At 41.4% G+C, this 17069-nt stretch overlaps 1 protein-coding gene and 1 pseudogene across 15 annotated transcripts in view; both read left to right on the top strand.

Moving 5' to 3' along the window:
• The window catches only part of LOC139109584 (protein lingerer-like), a 33198-nt pseudogene extending 16988 nt beyond the window's left edge, over positions 1-16210 (top strand).
• Positions 1-17069, top strand: part of LOC139109532 (uncharacterized) — a 174378-nt gene that overhangs the window by 43589 nt on the left and 113720 nt on the right. The window lies entirely within an intron of this gene.

Here is a 17069-nt window from a genome sequence, read left to right as displayed (position 1 = left end):
TTGCATTCTTTTTAATTGGCAAATCTAAAAACGAAAACATACGAGTCTGCCGATTTTATTTTAGTGGCATTTTATTTTCAATATTGCTGTATTAAAAAAAAAATCTTTTTTATTATGTTTTTATCACTTCTTGTGACATGTGCCATAGTAAATTTTTTTTTTCATGTTAGGTAGTTGGAAGTTTAATATAGAATTAATTTTAAATAATATATACATTTGCTTTACTAGATCCACTTAATTAACTTGATTTTATCTTGAATAGCGTTTAATATGGAAAATTGAATGGCTGGCATATCTCATTAAAATTTCCGCGAGAAAGATTTACTCCAAACTTAAAGATCTGCGCGTAAAATGACGTAATTACGACATGTTAGAATATTTTTGTGACAAAATTTTTAGACAGAAAAAAAAAAAGAAAAGAGTACAAAGATTAACTTATTAATTAACTTTTAGATAGCTATTCGCATCGTGCTGTGACGAACTTTGTTTCTATAGGGCTGAAAAGCGGTTCGCGAAAGCCGTGATACCTTCAAATGAATTTCCTTTCGGATTCAGTCATCAGTATTCCACATTTTCTCAATTTCGTCTATTTCATTTCCAAACTTCACGTACGCTTGCGGGGCTCGGAAGACATCTCACGAAATTCGTTAACTTTCGCGGATTGCACTCTCTTCAAACCTTACAATTAATTAAAACTTTTGGCATGAAAATAGCGTTGACTATCAACCGCCGGCGTGCCGGTTAAATTTTCCGTTAACGTTTCCGGACGAATAATTTTATCGAAACGATCCTCGCAAAGTGTCTTTTAGCAAATTTCTTGTTTACAGTAATTAATTTCGCATTTTCGATTATCTTCTCATTTAACGAACGTGAGATATCACTTTTGCATCGAATTATCGCACAGTTGATAAATCGTCCATTGAATATAGAAACCTAATAACGCGGCTTCGCAATCTGTTTATTACAATCACGGTGAAATTTTTCAAACTCGCGATCGAGTTAATAGCCAAGGTCTTAATCTTTTTACATTTCAACTTTTAATTTCCCCAGGTAGTTAAATTTATGTGAAATTTGCAGCAAATAGCGTGTTGAGAGTTTTTATAGGAACTTTGTTTTAACTTTGTTATATTAAGCTAATATCCATGATTTGTTTTTGGTACATAAATTTCGCACGCTTTACGTCGGTTCTTTCCCTGAGAAAAGATTTTTTCCGTAAAAGAAATTTAAATTATATACTTTTACGCCAGATGTAAAGATATCGCTTTCTGTTTATGATATTGATTAAAATCCTGAAAGTTAAATATGAACGAGGCTGTGAAAATATTGACTAACAGCGCATTTTAATAGCGAATTAAGTTTTAAAAGGGGATCGATAATTATTCCGTAAATAGAGGAGTTATTTTACGAGTCAGTTGCACCGACAGCTACGATTATTAGCAAGATCTAGCGACTGTCTTTTTAGATCATCCTTCTGACTACAATTCAAAGGAGTGTAATTGCGCTTGCCGTTAAAAGCTGCTTAATACACTTGCAAAAACTGCCTTGAACTCGATTATTTCAAGTTAATATCTCCTGCCTAAGACAATAAAGAGCGATCTAGGCAATTACCGTTACGTTAATTACTGGGTCATTTCGTACAATACATTGGCTGAATTTCTTCAATTTAAACGCGAACAAAGGAAACGCTAGGAGGATCGATAAGCGATGCCGGGGAGTTTGCTTCAGACGAACTTTCCCTTGAGTAAACCCTTACGACAGCCATGCGAAATTCTACGAACCACGAAATTATGGCGAGTCGATGACGTCGAATCGAGGTAAAGTTCCACACCGAAGTTTCCCTCCTGAGGTCCGCGCCTTCCCGAACTCGCTCGCGAATTCTCCGTCGTGCTGTACTCGTTTATTTTTCAACGTACGCGAGGCGAATTACACTTTCTCCGTTACGCAGAACTGATTCAAAGTGAGAAAGAACCAATATATCGAAGACGATTTTACGCTAATGATACAACGAGATCGCGATGATTCGTTGATTGTAACTTTTTACGACGTGTTAATATTTTCCAACGTTTAAAATGGTAAAAATCAATTTTGAAAATATTGAAAAATATTCAACAAGCACTTTATACAATTTTCATACAATTTCCTGAGGCGTTCGGTATGTATAATCCCCGCGAGTATTCCAGGAAATGCGATTCGACGTGATAGTAAGAGACGGAAGTAGGAAAAAACAACCCTCCACTCGAACTACTCACGCATCCTCGGTCTGTCGATTGCCGTTTGACCTCGTGAACCAAGAGGAAGCTTATATTATTCGATCTATCCCGCGGGAAATGTACTCTCATATCGCACTTGTATGCGTTTCGTCGCAGGTGCGTTTCTGTCGGCACATTCGGTTGCATGAATTTAATAAACGTTAAGTTCCAACTTTTATTCATTCTCTGAATCAAGTTTCGATATCCAATGTTTCCTTCCTTCGAAGGGCTCGACTTAATACTTGTTCGTCTTCTTTCTAAAATTACGGTGCAACACGAAATAATTCCAAACTCGTAAATAATCTAAGCGGCGAGAAACATTTGTACGAATTTCTTTTCGCGTTTGGTAAAAATTGTCGATTAATAATCTTTTGAAAATTAAACGTTTGGTACAACAAGAGAATTGTTGGGATTTTACTTAATTTTCCGGGAGGTCTTGCGTTGCCGTATCTTAGTCAAGTATACGAGTACTCGTACGACGAAGACAGAGAGAGGGATCGTTTGACGTCGTGGAGGAGGTCGAAGAAAGGGTTGACGTTGCTGAGAGAACAAGGAATTCCGCCGCGAGGACTGCAGCTGTAGGGACGTTCGGTCGTCGTCTCGGATGAGAGGAGCAAGGGGGTCAGGGGTGTTCTGGACCAAGGGTCGGGGTCGGAGTTGTCGGTTCAGGGGGATGAGGGAAGACCGCACCCACCCCGGTTTATCGACCGGGTTACACCCTTAGCCGGCGCTCTCGCAAATTTCCCTCCTTACCTGCGCTCTCCCATCATCCTCTTTCCGCAACGCGTTTTCTTTCCACGGCGTACCGAGCGGTGGAGTGCATTACGCGTTCGAGTTTCGGCACTTCCGGCTGGGAAACGCTGTCGTAACATCTGCGGTGGCGAGCTTGAGGCGAGATGATTACATGACGAACGATCGCGTTGATTAAATTTATCGTTGAAGGAATCCGAGGTCGATATTTTATCCTCGTACTTTTCACACGGCATTTATAAAATACGATATTTGTTAATTTAATCCTTGGAAGTCGAGAGTACATCGAGGGATTTCCGATGACATATAATTTGCAGGAATGAATTCTTTAATAAAAGTTTCTCCGAAACTTGAGTTCTACTTCGGAATTAACTCTAACTTTTTCGTAATTTAAGGTGATTTCATTTAGGATTATATTTGACTCCTGAGAACTTTATAATCCTTGTTATATGTCCCGGGAAGATCAGCTTAATTTTCTCGCTATTAAAAATTAATGTTATCGATATTTTTAAATTTTACTTATTTTACACTTGTCGCAGTAATACGTGCAATGTTTTTTTTCCCTTTTTTTTTTTCACACGTTCCGTAAGTAATTCTTATCACCGTAGAAATACAGTTCCTTTTAGTTGCATCTCAAGGGACGCATTTATATCTATTTTTTTCAGATATGAAAATAAAATTTCCTTCTGGATGTATATTCGAACGAACATTTCGTCTCTATATGTCCCTTGGTTGTACAACGTTTGTCCCCTTTAATGTCTCTACTGACGAGTTCTCGTTGTTGACACGGATTTCCCGTGAGATATGATCGTCACTTGAACCAGTGATATTACGTATAGTGACGTACGATTAAATGCTGAGTGTTCCAAAGTCATTGTGCGTCGATGTTTTGAAAGCGAGATTCCACAAATGAGTTCTGCTCACGGGACCGTAATTCTTTAAAAATTAACTGTTACATTTTTTATTTTTTTATTTTTAAAAAATATATTTTTTAAGCGATCGCCGTTATGATACTGCGAAATACATATATATCGTTTTGTGTTAATAAGAAATATAGGAAATATTAGATGTAATTGTACAACCTATAACTATTACTTTACGTCGCGCTGTAGAGGCAATTTACGTTTTGCAGTAACATCATACTCGCATCTTCGCGCCGGCCATATCCTGGGTGTATATGGCTAGGGAATAATGTGTGTCTCATACACTCTTTTCTCATCTTCTTCTCTTTCTACTTCGCCCGTTTCCACCGCTAGCCAAGTATTGCCGGCGCGAGCGTATGACTTTTTCTTGCAAAACTGCGCTTTGGCTTTATCGTGCCATACATGCACGTTGTGCCAACGTTTAATATAACGCGTACACGTGGTGTTACACACGAACGCCACGGTGAGCGAAAGTTAAGCGGTTGGATTAAAACGCGCGGGCGATACATTTCGCATTCATTTAGATACACGAAACCGCAAACGAATTCGGGGAGACATTTTCGTACATCGGTAGTCAATTTAAAATTAACACCTTCAATTTATCTGAGGATGCAATTCATAGCGTAACACTTAGCATTTTCTAAATTAAAAATAATATGACAATTTATATTAATCAACTCAATAATAATGCCAATAAATTTTTACGCGTTATTTTATTCGAAACAATTTTAATAATTGCGAGAAACGTGTATTCGCAAGCGTTTTATTTCGAATTACGTTGCAGATAGAGCAGTTGCAGTTAATTCCGATGAAAATGGACTTTACTCCGTTCTTGTTAGAAGATAAGATAACTTATTCTTGATTTAATATGCTTCTCGAGTCTCGCAATTTTTTCCCCGAGCCTTTTTAGCAAACGTTTCACGTAGGCTACCAGAGAAGACGTATGTTCCCTACAACGGTTTTAGTTTTATCGTCACGAGCAATATTAACCCCTTCTTAGTATAATTTATGTCGCTGTGCATGTGAAAAATATCTTAAAGCTTTAAAAAAATTGCCATTAATATATACTTTATAAAATCTTTTTTATTGTTTTTTTTTTTTTTTTTCTTAATACATATGTAGGTCGAAGTATTTTTAAATTATGACTCGCGGCTATTGTCGATGTAGCTGTCGATGTAGCTGTCGATGTTCGCACGTACACGATATATTCGCCAAAGGCGGTTTTTGAAGCCGATTTTGTGAGGAACGGAGGTCGCGCACGACCACGATCGCGTGTCAGTCAGACGTTTCATTCTCACACGACTGATTTCGTGCGTTCGCGCGTGAAAAGTTTATACGTTCGAAAGAGCAGATTCCTGTTTGCGGTCCACATAGTGATGCGATCGCGAAATATTAACATGATGTAAAACCTAATGATACGTAAAACGAGATTGAGATTTCTCGCTCTGAACAGGAAACAGTTGTTTAAAAAAATGACGAATACAAAATAATTTTTCACATTTCGAGAAATAAAGAAAAAAAATTTGTAGAAATGTACGATTTAAATTCTAATTATTTTGTTAAACAGAAAAACGGAATGCCGGTTTTTTTTTTTTTTAATAGAACCGCGTATTTGCCATTAGATGCATCTGGTGAGAAATGCTCAACGATATTTTAAAACGTTACTATCGCAAAACTCACACGGATTATTCGATCACACTCGGACGTAAACCAAATCTCAACTTTTTTTTTTCCTCTTTTCGAATCGGTCACATGCAAATTATTTGTCGAGACGCATCGTGCAACCGCGTCGCAGCAATTCGCGCGGATCGGTCTAATTCCCGCTGATCGTCGAATAACTCGCGATGAAAAACGCCGCAATATTTCTCAGCCCCGCGCGCGGTTCTCGGTTACCTGTGTTTTTCATCCGCAGACGTAAATAGCTCGCTTTCTTTCGCCCTGTCGTTTTAAGTTAGCATTTTGGCGCATTGTAAGCTTCAGACGGCGCTCATATCGTCGCGGTCTTACGAGGTCGAAGATTAATGGTCAACGGAGCCGGAGGGGTCGAAAATCACAGGGGTGAGAACGTGACGTTTTCGAAACGGTATTAATGCGCCTCATGAAAGATATTAATGCCAAACGAGAGGCATGTTTCGCAATTTAATCTCGCCGTCGTCGGTGTCCCCGGCTTTGCAGTACAGTGGAACGAAGCCACGTCGGTGGCTCACGAAATTCCCGACAACGAATGAAACTCGAGCGGTGGGTGATCTATGTGGAGCTAGCGATAGACGACAAAGTTCAGTCGTATTAATTTCAGCCTGTTGTTTAGACCGAATTTTCCCCTGTGCAGACTTGCCAGCCGTTCCTGGTATCAGGTCCGCACGCGAAAGTTACCGAAATACGAGCGGAAATGTGAAATATTATATCGCGCGGTAATTAATACCAGTATATTAAATAATTTTCTATATAAATCAAGAAATGTTGAGTCAGAAAAAAATATCACACGCATATAATAATTTTTTTTTTTTTTTTTTTTTAACACGCTGCGGAGCGATAAAGTATTGATTTAAGAAATAGAAAGAAAAATAATACGATCTTATCAGCGCGTGTTCCACAACTCTTACGGTGAAATAAGAACTTGGTAAAGTCTTCAGTTTTCTTACAATCCCGCAAAGCTGATTGACTCGAATCGAGTAACTCGGCTTGGACATCTTGCCAGAGGAACGTCGATCTTGTAATCGGTCGCGCGAGTCAGTTGCCGAGATATCGGTACCGAACTTGAATCGTTGCCAGCATGGCTCGAGTTTACGAACAGCCGGCTCTTTCTCGTTCTTTGACCTCAGCGAAATTCTCCAAAAATGAATTCTCCCCGAAATGCAGTCTCAAAGGAAATCGACGGAAGAGTAGAAGAGAGAAAGAGGTTGATTATGTACTCTCGCAAAAAGCTTGTTCGTAAAAGTGGCATGACGCCGACTAAGTGCGACCCCCGCAATTAACGACTGCAGCGGGCGAAGTCCGTTAAATGTGCGCCAAAGGAATCTCCGCGAGAAAATAAATTCAACGAACGTAAGGTGGAAAGGAAATTAGAAAGCGGGGCAGCCGGCGCCGATTAAGAAGTACGCGAGAATATAAAAAGCTCCGCGTTACATCACGCTATTCCCATCGTTGCGCGCGATCGTTATTCGATACGTTTGTCCGTGTCTTCCCGAACTCCCCCTTTTTTTTTTTTTTTAAGAAATCCGAAAGGGATTAAATTCGTTCCGCCAACCAAGATAGAACGCAACGACGGGGTCATCGATGAGATCGAGGGTAGTACGCCGGGAATCCATGCGTTGATCGCGTAACGATATCTCGAAATCCCAGTCGTTTGTTTCGCACGGTGAGTTTTTAAGGGTTTCCTCCCTTCGCGCCCTCCTACACGTGCGACGGTGGTTGCGGCACGTACACGCGTACGCGTCGAGAGCAGGGTAGTCCGCAAGTGCATCAGCGGATCACGCCACGTACGTGGTGGTCGTCTGGCGCATCGAGTCCTCCCTTCGCGATTCCCCCCTTTATTTCCCTCTCTCGCCCGGCTCTCGTGTACACCCGCGTATTTTACTTTGGAGCATAAGCTACGAGTAACTCGACTGAGGAGGAAGAGGGCCGTAGGAGAGACGCCGCTATTGTTCACGGCATTGTCTCGTCGCGCGTTTACCCCGTACGACGGCGATTATCCCGGCATGCAGTAAACGTTGCACTACTCCCGTCCACCCCCGCGTCGTTTCCTCCTTCTGCGTGTGTATATTACGAAGACTACGGAGAGTAGCAGTCATCATTTCGATTGTTATGCTTTGAGTCAGAGAATGTATCGTTCTGTGTATCGAGGACGCGAATGCGAGGCGCTCTCCGCGGATTGGGATGGGAAACGACACCGAGAGATAAGCGAATTCTTTATTCCGAATCTTTTTTTTTTTTTCCGGATTTATGTTTAAACCGACGTGCGTGTTTCTGCCTTACAATGCGGGAGGGAAATTTCTTTTTGAAGCAAATAACTCTAACGAAGAATAACTCCGTCGATTTTAAATATTTTAAATGTTAAGAGGATCTGATAAAATACTTTCGGCGTAAGAATAAAAAAAAAATTGTTAGGAAATCAAGCGTTAATTCAATCGCGGTAATTTTCATTACGCCAAACGATAACAACTTCGCAACAACTAGTCAACTCATGGTTTCGATCTGTTGGCGGTCGATCATCCTCGCGGTCTTCCGGCGTGGAAGCGAACGGTCGTGGTCACTTCCGCTTGGTTTCGAGTTTCGCCCACGAGAGTTACGGACCGAGACGAAGACACAGAACGGAGACAGAAACACGTACGGCGACATCCAGACATGCTTAGACTCGACTATGCGTCACTTGAGGTACTGAATGCACAAGGAGGGGATTCCGAAACTGCATTCGCTATCGGGTGCAGACAGTAGAGCTCGTCCGGGACAGGAAGGACAACCGCTTCTGTATGAGGTACGGGATTAATCCGCGTTCGGGAAGCGAGGATTTTGGCAAGCCGACTCACACGACACAATGCAATATCGGTAGCGGTGTAACATTGCGCTCGACCCGGCGCATTTCCACGAAAATGCCGCCGCCGCCGCCGCCGCGATGATCGTAACGCGAAAATCGTGTAGTGAAATATGAATTCATTGTCGAACACACGCGTATGCCGCGATACCGGATCATTCGCTCGGCGCCACGGAAAACGCGAGTTATAACGCAAGCATGCAAATGAAATTCAGATAAATCGTTCACCGAGCAGATCAATGAAAAAAAAATTTTTTATTTTTTATTTTTTATTCAATTTAAAGAATTGTCAAGCGGAATTGATTAACGGGGAGATAAAAAAAATAATAACGAACGCGAGATGAAACTACAAATCTCTGTCTTGCGGAGCTGCAACAGATCACGGAGCTCGCTATAAGATTCCGCGACGTGTCATCTTACTCGGGTTGTTCGAGACGCGTTTTCTTTACTGACAACGCCAATAGAAAAAGCAGGCGGGTGATTCTGTTTAGAGTAAGCGATGTACGCAAAAAAAAAAAAAAGAAAAAAACTTTGCTGCCAACGCATCTCAGCGAAACATCGCAGCTGGAAAAACTTACGAATCTCTGTTCTTTATCGACAGTGAGATGAGCTTCGCGTTGAGTTTATTTTTAATTTTTTTTTTTCCTGTCAGAAAATCATCGCGTAGTATAACACATTTTCTGCTATTTAAAGTTTTAATAGACGCGGATAGTACCTTTGAATTAATTTACATTATTTTGATAAATCGACCTGCAAAGAAGATTAATTATATTTTGATATTTGGACGCGGTCTGTTAATTTTTCTTTTTTTTTCTTTTTTTTTATCGTGAGCTTTTATTTCCATTCGATTTGAAAAGTCTGTACGTGCACTGATTTTTAAATATGTCGGTTTATACGCTCGATCGCGTTTTAGTGCAACGATATCTCGAATTACTGTCGCAGTTCTCTTCGCGATTAGCATACAATGGCACATCTTTTTTCGAGATTTGCATTTTAATTACATATTTGTAGTTCCGCGAATACGGCAGTTAGGAACGATCGCAAAATTCCCTGAGCTTTTAATACTGTCGTTGTTCTTGAATATTAACATGTTCGTTGATATCGTTGAAATTGAATAGCGATTTCTTAATAATTTTAGCAATTTTAAAAGCAACTTTGAAGTTTTAATTAATATAGTTTTAATCCTCCATTATTTTTTGGGAAATAATCTAGAAAGACATGTAACGAGATTTATAAGACAAATTCTTTGCAAACAAAAGAGATTTTATTAAAATTAAGTAATTAAAAAAAAAAGAAAAAAAAAACACATACACGTTGATTGCAATACAAAATTATTAACAGAAAAATGGAGAGGAACGAAGTGTGAAGAAGCGATGACGAATACGTTGACAGATAGGAAAAAGCTAAGTGCAGAAGTAGATCGCGGCGGGATGAAGCAAGGGAGGAATGTAAGAGGGTGAGAATAAATTTCGACAAACCGGGAAAAGGCAGCTGGGACACGAAGGCCCAGAGACAAAACTTGATAACGCAGGCGGGCAGGGAGCGAAGGAGAAAAACGTAGCGTAGGAACGTAGGTGGTTCTCTCGGATGAGATCCACGAACGACCGAGTGAGCTGATACGTAATCCGGCAGCTAGGACGGAGAAAGAGAGCGTAAGGGGAGGAAAAGAGAATGTTGCAGAAGTCCACGTGAAGCGGGGAGAGAGGCGGAAAAGGAGTGATATAGTATATATAGAACTTGATGGCAAGGGAGCGCTGAAACGGGGAAAGGGCGGAAGGGTGGCGGAACCCGTTGGGACGGAAAGAGATGGAGAACGGAAGAGGGAAGAGCGAAGACCGGGGGGGGGCCAGGGGGAGGGAAACGGAGGAGCGAGAGAGCCGGCGATGCGGGTGGGAGCGGGTGGATGCGGGAGGACTGCGCGTAGAGTGCGAAAGAGAGAGGGAGGGTATCGCCAGGAGGCGGAGGCGGCGGCGACGGCGGCTTCGAAGCAACGGCGATGTCAGTGTGCACGCGGACGCCGAGTCGGCCTCGGCGTTGGCGTAACGTCGCGACGCAACCGCAACGCAAACGCAGCATCACGGTTTGCATCGTGCGCGCCGGGTCCGTCTCTCGATTCTCCCTAACGCGTTGTCAGGAGAAAGTGCGCGAACCTCGGTAGTGATAGACGGCACGCCGTCACGTAGGACATCCTTAGTCGCCGGCGACGACGACGACGACGAGAGCCGCGCGGCGTTCGGTGTGTGCGCGAGATTTTTCGTTAACCCACGTTGCTGCTGTGAAGTGTGTATACATGCGACAGCGCAACGGTACGTCACGGACGCCTGGTTTATGAGGGCAAAATGCAAGCGTGCAACTCGTGATTTTTCACGAGGGCTGTAGGATTGTTGGCAGGCTCCGCGCGCGAGTTCCGATGGCAGCTGGAAAATAAACGAGTCCTGCCGCGTGTCGGCTCTGGTTACGACTGTTGTCCGTCAACGCACGATACTTGACAAATGACGAAGGCCGCTAAATGTTGAATCACAATAATTCGAAAATTTTGCAATTATTTTAACGATAAATTAATATTAATGAATATTTGTGGCAGTACAATGGCCGTTTATACTTCCGATTACGAGCGTCGACTGTTGGCGAAAAGGACCTTCCTCGTCTGGGAAGGATTGTCGGTTTGTTTGATCACGATTATACGGAGATTAAAATGATTTGTTCTAGCCCATCTATACACGTAGCTCTAAGTTATTATCGTTAAATAGAGTTCTTTTACGGTCGACGAGGATTATTGGATACTTTACTTGATAGACTTTAATCATTTTACTGTCCTACTAAGTAAAAAAAAAATTTATTACCGTCGAAGAAAGATTTGTCAACTGGGGTGCTCGTCAATACAAATTTAAATTGAAATACTCGCAGTTACAATTTTATTATGGTATTATTAGCGATTAGAATTATCTTCAACCGATGACATTAGGAGTCCCTTAATTTTGTTTTAATTTTTTTGGTTTAATTTCCGATAATAATAATATACAAATTAGTTTCAGTTTAAGCACGATCTTTTTATCTTGTGAATAAGAAAATTTTTTTTGCTAATAAGTTTCTTCTGGGACGATGAGAGTCGTCCGGGTTCTCGCGTATCTGCACGCACAATCTTTTTATTTCACATCTATTATCGGCGATTAAACAGAACTCCGCCATCAGCCAGGATCGTTCGGCATCTGACTGCAGAACGTTTTTACGTGATTTTTTTTCAATGATCCACCGGAGCTATGAAATAGGTCGGGGGAGGGGAGGGAGGGGGACGAAATGCGAACACGCTGGATGTTATGATCATTGATAATTCACAGATGGTTCTTTTACGAGAGCGCGATTTTTACGGAGACGTACTCCCCTACATTTATGCCGCGTTATTATTTTTATAAATAAATCGTAATTGCTGCACGCAAGTCGATAACGCCAACGCAAGCGGCAAGTAAAGGAAGCTGGTAATTGATAATTAACGTATGTTTAACTTGTAATAATTTTTCGTGCTCGAGCCTGGAATTGCGTGACTGTCAGGGAATTAATAAATGGCACTTAAACACTTTGGTGGCCTCAGCCGTTGATGTCATGCACGTACATTAAAAGCGGGCGATTTGATGATACGCGGTCACTTAAAAACAGGTTTTTAACCCGTTACTCCGTCTTACGTTACTCAACGAGGCCCTTCTTCCGTTAATGTATTTCATTATATCGTATTCTTGTCCCAATAACGAACTGCAAAGAATATAGATTATCGAAAACAGGGAGCGGTACCACGTCACGGTTAAGAGGATTTATTTTAACGGGTGACGAGCGTCGATCATACTTTTGTAAGATTATCTTCGTTTGACCTTATCTCCTTCTTTCTGACATTCATCTTTTGCGTGGTATCGCGACGTCACGAATATGTGACGTTAGTGCCACGCTATCTATAGAGAAAATGTGTCTTATTAGACGCTGATTGAGGATAGAATCTACTAATTGCGTCACAAATCATCTCGATGGTTGCAAACTCTGCGCGATTACACGGAATCGAGGTGGTGTGCAACAGTTGGTCTATAATAGCGACAGATGACTAGGAAGATTCGACGGGATAGGCTTCTATCGGGGAGACCGTTATCAGCGTGTCAGTTCCGTGTACTTACCGTCGCGGCGGAAGTCGCGGATCGCCCGTAAACTCGCGAACTAGCCTTGCCAATTTTCTTAATGACGTCGTCCGCGACGGAAATGGCTTGAGTGCACGCAGGAAATTGATGTATGCGAACGCGAACAGATCGCACCCGGCGCGCCGCCTTCGCCAGCCAGAGAAATATGCGCTCGAGACGACGACGGGAGGTCACGCGTGAATTTTTAAAACTCGCCCCGAGTACTTTGCACCTTCCTTTTTCCTCTCTCTTTCTTTCGCGCCCTTCCTGTCCCTTTCTCTTTTTATTTTTTTTTTTCTTTTTCTTTCTTTCTCGGTTCCGCCATGCGTCCTTGACCCGCCGGAGGCGTTTTGCACGAGAGGGCATGGACCAGTGAACGCTGGCTCATCTCCGCGCTCCAGTTAATCGTGTTAATTTGATTATCCGCGGAATAATTGAGGTGACCGCGTTTTAAAAGAGACGCCGAGGCGAACGCCAGCCGGGAACGATCGTAGCTTTGTGTCGGGATCCCCTTTGAGCGCGAAATGTTTGTCGACTTATGATGTTTGCGTGCGTTCTCATTTCGGTTTACCGTAAAACGAAGCTGTAGGACTACGATTAAAGCCCGTGATTAAAACTCGCCAGCTTTTGGTCGGTTATTTACAAAAGAATTGGAAATTACATGGTATTTCTATTAATCATTATTTCTGTTGATTTACTTCCATAACGTTTCACGATTTTTAAACAATGAGAGGGATAAATTCAGATCGTTTGTGTGCTTTAATAAATCTGATATTGGTTCTTTAGTAAATTTTACTAATATATGCTATAAATCTCTACGAGCACAATTAATTTTTGTCTTTTATACAACTGAATGAAGAACGATATTGCGTTATGTTTGCATTTACTTTTTTTTCTTTTTTTTATTTAAAGAAATACTTTGTCTGAATGTAGAGCAATGATTTTATGTTCATGGACCGTTTACAGTAAAAATTTATTTTGCTGCCCTTAGCTGCTATCGCAAAAATGTATGCTCTCGGCATAACATTTCTTGAAAACTTCTCTTGCGTTCCTTCTTTGCAAAATTATCATGCAAATATTTCAAGACGAGTAATTCGACGAAGTTGACTCATGAATTATGGAACTTTAGTACTTTTCACGGCTGTGAAGTTAGTATCCCATTTTTTAAATTTTGATATGAATTGATAGAGTTCTTGCTCTTTGTATTTCAAAGAGAGTTTCCGGGCTTTGAATGCGCATTAAAAACAAATTTTAGCAATTAATAACGATAAAAAAAAAAAAAGGCAAAAATGAAACCAGAAATAACGTTTCGGTTTTAAATACTTTTTTTAAGCTTTTATGAATTAATTAAACCAAATTTTTTTTAACGTTTTGATATTTTCTCGATATATTGCTTCAAGAATTTTATTCCAATTAAAATAAAAAATAGTTGTTATGAATTTTTTTATAACGAAAATTTGAATTTTGTGTAGCTTATATCAGTAAATTTTTATTTTTTAATTTTAATCATTAAAGCTAAAGCTCTTTAAAAAAAAAAATGTAATAGAATCTTTTTGCCAGGGTTCTAAAAATTATACAGAAATTCTGAAAATGGCATGTTAATAACATAAAAGTGTACTTTTCAACTCTGCTTCGATGATCAAGTACTCGGATAGCGATCGCTCAGCGACGCTTTTTGCTGCAAATTCGCAGCATTATGATCGGTTCTTATAAAAGGTGGAACGCGAAGGGTGATTGTGTAGGAAAAAAGGCTTTATAACTGACCCCGATAGGCTGTCGCAATAGTCAATCGAACGGAGGCTCGCACGTGTAAATTTAGATTGATCGCTAATCATCCGGTCTCCCTCACTACGTGACTATGTCTGCGGGCCGCGATTACTCATTTACTAAGTTATAAACTGTTTAATTGGCCGGTTTTTAAATACCTCGTATTTCGTTATTTTTCTCCGGAATAAAAATAAATCTTGCAGAAAAGGTGCATCGCTTTGCGATTGCCCTTGACCCGTCAACGGGATTATTCACGGGGAAGTAGAATAATCGCTCGTTTACACGCTCACGCTCTAGAAATACCCGCTACTCCCTCTATCCATTTAACAAAGAGGAGGCAACGCCGATGCAGGAGGCGGATCGAGGTTAAGGGCCGTTTTTCCGCTGATAGAATGGAGGAGAACTTTGAACCCTTTGTCGTTGCCGTATCTTAACAAGTTCCGTTCGATATTCCTCACCCTCGAAAAGACATAAATATCTCGCCGATTGCTGAATTAATTAAAGATAACAATATTCATACTTATGAAACGCGCGAAAATGAAAAGCTTCGGTCGACCATTTGACCAAATAAAGAATTAATGGGGAGGTCAAGCTGCCGTATTTTGCACAGAGTAGTTATGCCGGATTATTAATTGCCAATTATCCGACGTGAGAGCATCATGCCAGGTCGTTGAGCAGGATCGTCTCGAGTCAATAATCACGGGCTGATATTATCTACCGTCACAAAACGGTCATACTCTCAAAGCAGCCGCGGGACTAGGGATCGACGCTTATCCGTATCACTCTTGATTCCCCAACCTCTTGTCCCCTTTCATCTAATTTATTACCTCCATTCGACGAAAATCTACGTGCTAAAGATTGGGACGGGGCTTACACAAATTTATTATATATGTATAATACATGCCGATGTCACTTTTAACGGCAACATTTTCTCGAAACGATTTATTAACGATCCTACACGATAATTAAATTTAAATCAAGAGCGAATTCAATTGAGCAGTGAGCTCGTAATAACAATTCTGCAACGTTACGCGCTTCAAAATAAGATGTATCGTTGAAGATATTCGATATTCTTTTATCATCATTGTGTAATAAATTAAAGTAGTACGCTCTCGTGATATATTATCGCATCGCCTTCACGTGGTGCGCTATGGCGCGAGATGCAAAATGACGCGGTGGGCGCGCAGTGTTCGCAGAAAGTTCAACGATACATCAACTTTGCTCCCCGACCCGGCGGAGCCGGAAGTTCGCGATCAAACGAGCCCTGTCGACACGGGTGATATACAACGTATCGTCCTCGGAGAAGTGTATTTCCGTAACCGGCATCGTTCACCTCGCCACAGTATTGTTTCACTTGAATCTCTTTAAAGCTCCGCGCAAACCGTAATTACATAACTGCAGCTAAACTCCTGGCACACGTTGACCGCACGTGAGTCTCGGCTAACACAATTATCGCGTCGTATTATAATGCGCGTGTCAAGTTTCTCGACACGCGGCGCCCGCGGATGGTGCAATTTGTACCCCGCGTTCGTTTCCACTTACGTGCCGTTTCTGCACGTTGCAATTTGTACCTGAACGAATGCCCGGTTCCGGGACCGTCGCTTTTCGCCGTGAAACGCACGTGCCATCCGTCGCCAAGAACGTCGTAATTGTCTCGATGACGGGAGGGTCGGGATCGCGACCGTGCAAACGTGTCGTCGGAAAATCCCACGTTATATAAAAGGGGGGTAGCCTCGTGCTAAAATTCAGGAGAGAACGCCAAGGAGTAAACCGCTCCGTAATTACTGTCGCGCTCATCTCTCTCTCGGGTCGCTTTAATTTCATAGAGAACACCCAACCCGCCGGACGGCGCCTCGTTCCTTGTGATAAATGCACCGGGGGGAACGAAACGGGCGGGGGGTGGAACGTCTCATGATCTTACGGAAAATGACTCCTATTTTCTGGAGCCATTTTCGCCTCTGTTTTCCAGGCTTACGTTTCTGTATTTACAGAAATAACAATTTTACATAAAGTATTATAAAATACGTATTTAATAATTGCCCCAAATTGAAATGTTTCGGTTTTATTGGATAAACAATGATATCTCGCTGCATATATTGCGTATTCCGTTATATATATTATATTATTCCGTTAAGCGAGATGAATTAATCTTAAAAGGTCGAAGCGTTATGTTTTTAATTAATTCCCGTTTAATTGTTTCCAATTTATTTGTGCAATTGTAGCGATATTTCGCCAAGTTGTTCGAATTTCTAAGCAGACAGTCTTTTTTTCGCAAATAGTTTTTATTATCGCTGCAATTACATGTCTTTTTAGAACACTGTAAAATTGTAACAACCTCACAGTTTTTTTTTTCTTTTTTTTTTCCTTCGCCGCTGCTTCACCGACCATTGTGTCTTCTTTGTCCCATTTATTGCACTCACTACGTTAACGATCTCTTAAAGTAGGCCCGTCAAGGGCCACGACGCGACAAGCGGACAAGAAAAAGAAACGGTAATGCCACGGAGAAAAGAAACAGAGTGGACGGTAAACGGAATGGAGTAGTTTTGTTTTGCTCTTGTAATTTTGCTTTGTTACCTCCTTTGTTATCCCTTTTCATTCGGCGTTGAATTTTTCACTCCAATTCTTTCAGTCGTGGCATCGTGTTCAATACAACATTTTTTACGTTGACGTAAAGCCGCGCGTTTGCGGCTGG

This window comes from Cardiocondyla obscurior, linkage group LG18, assembly GCF_019399895.1.
Source record: "Cardiocondyla obscurior isolate alpha-2009 linkage group LG18, Cobs3.1, whole genome shotgun sequence".
Classification (NCBI taxonomy): Eukaryota; Metazoa; Arthropoda; class Insecta; order Hymenoptera; family Formicidae; genus Cardiocondyla; species Cardiocondyla obscurior.
Note: the sequence above shows the minus strand (reverse complement) of the source record. Positions and strands in the feature narration are given on the sequence as shown.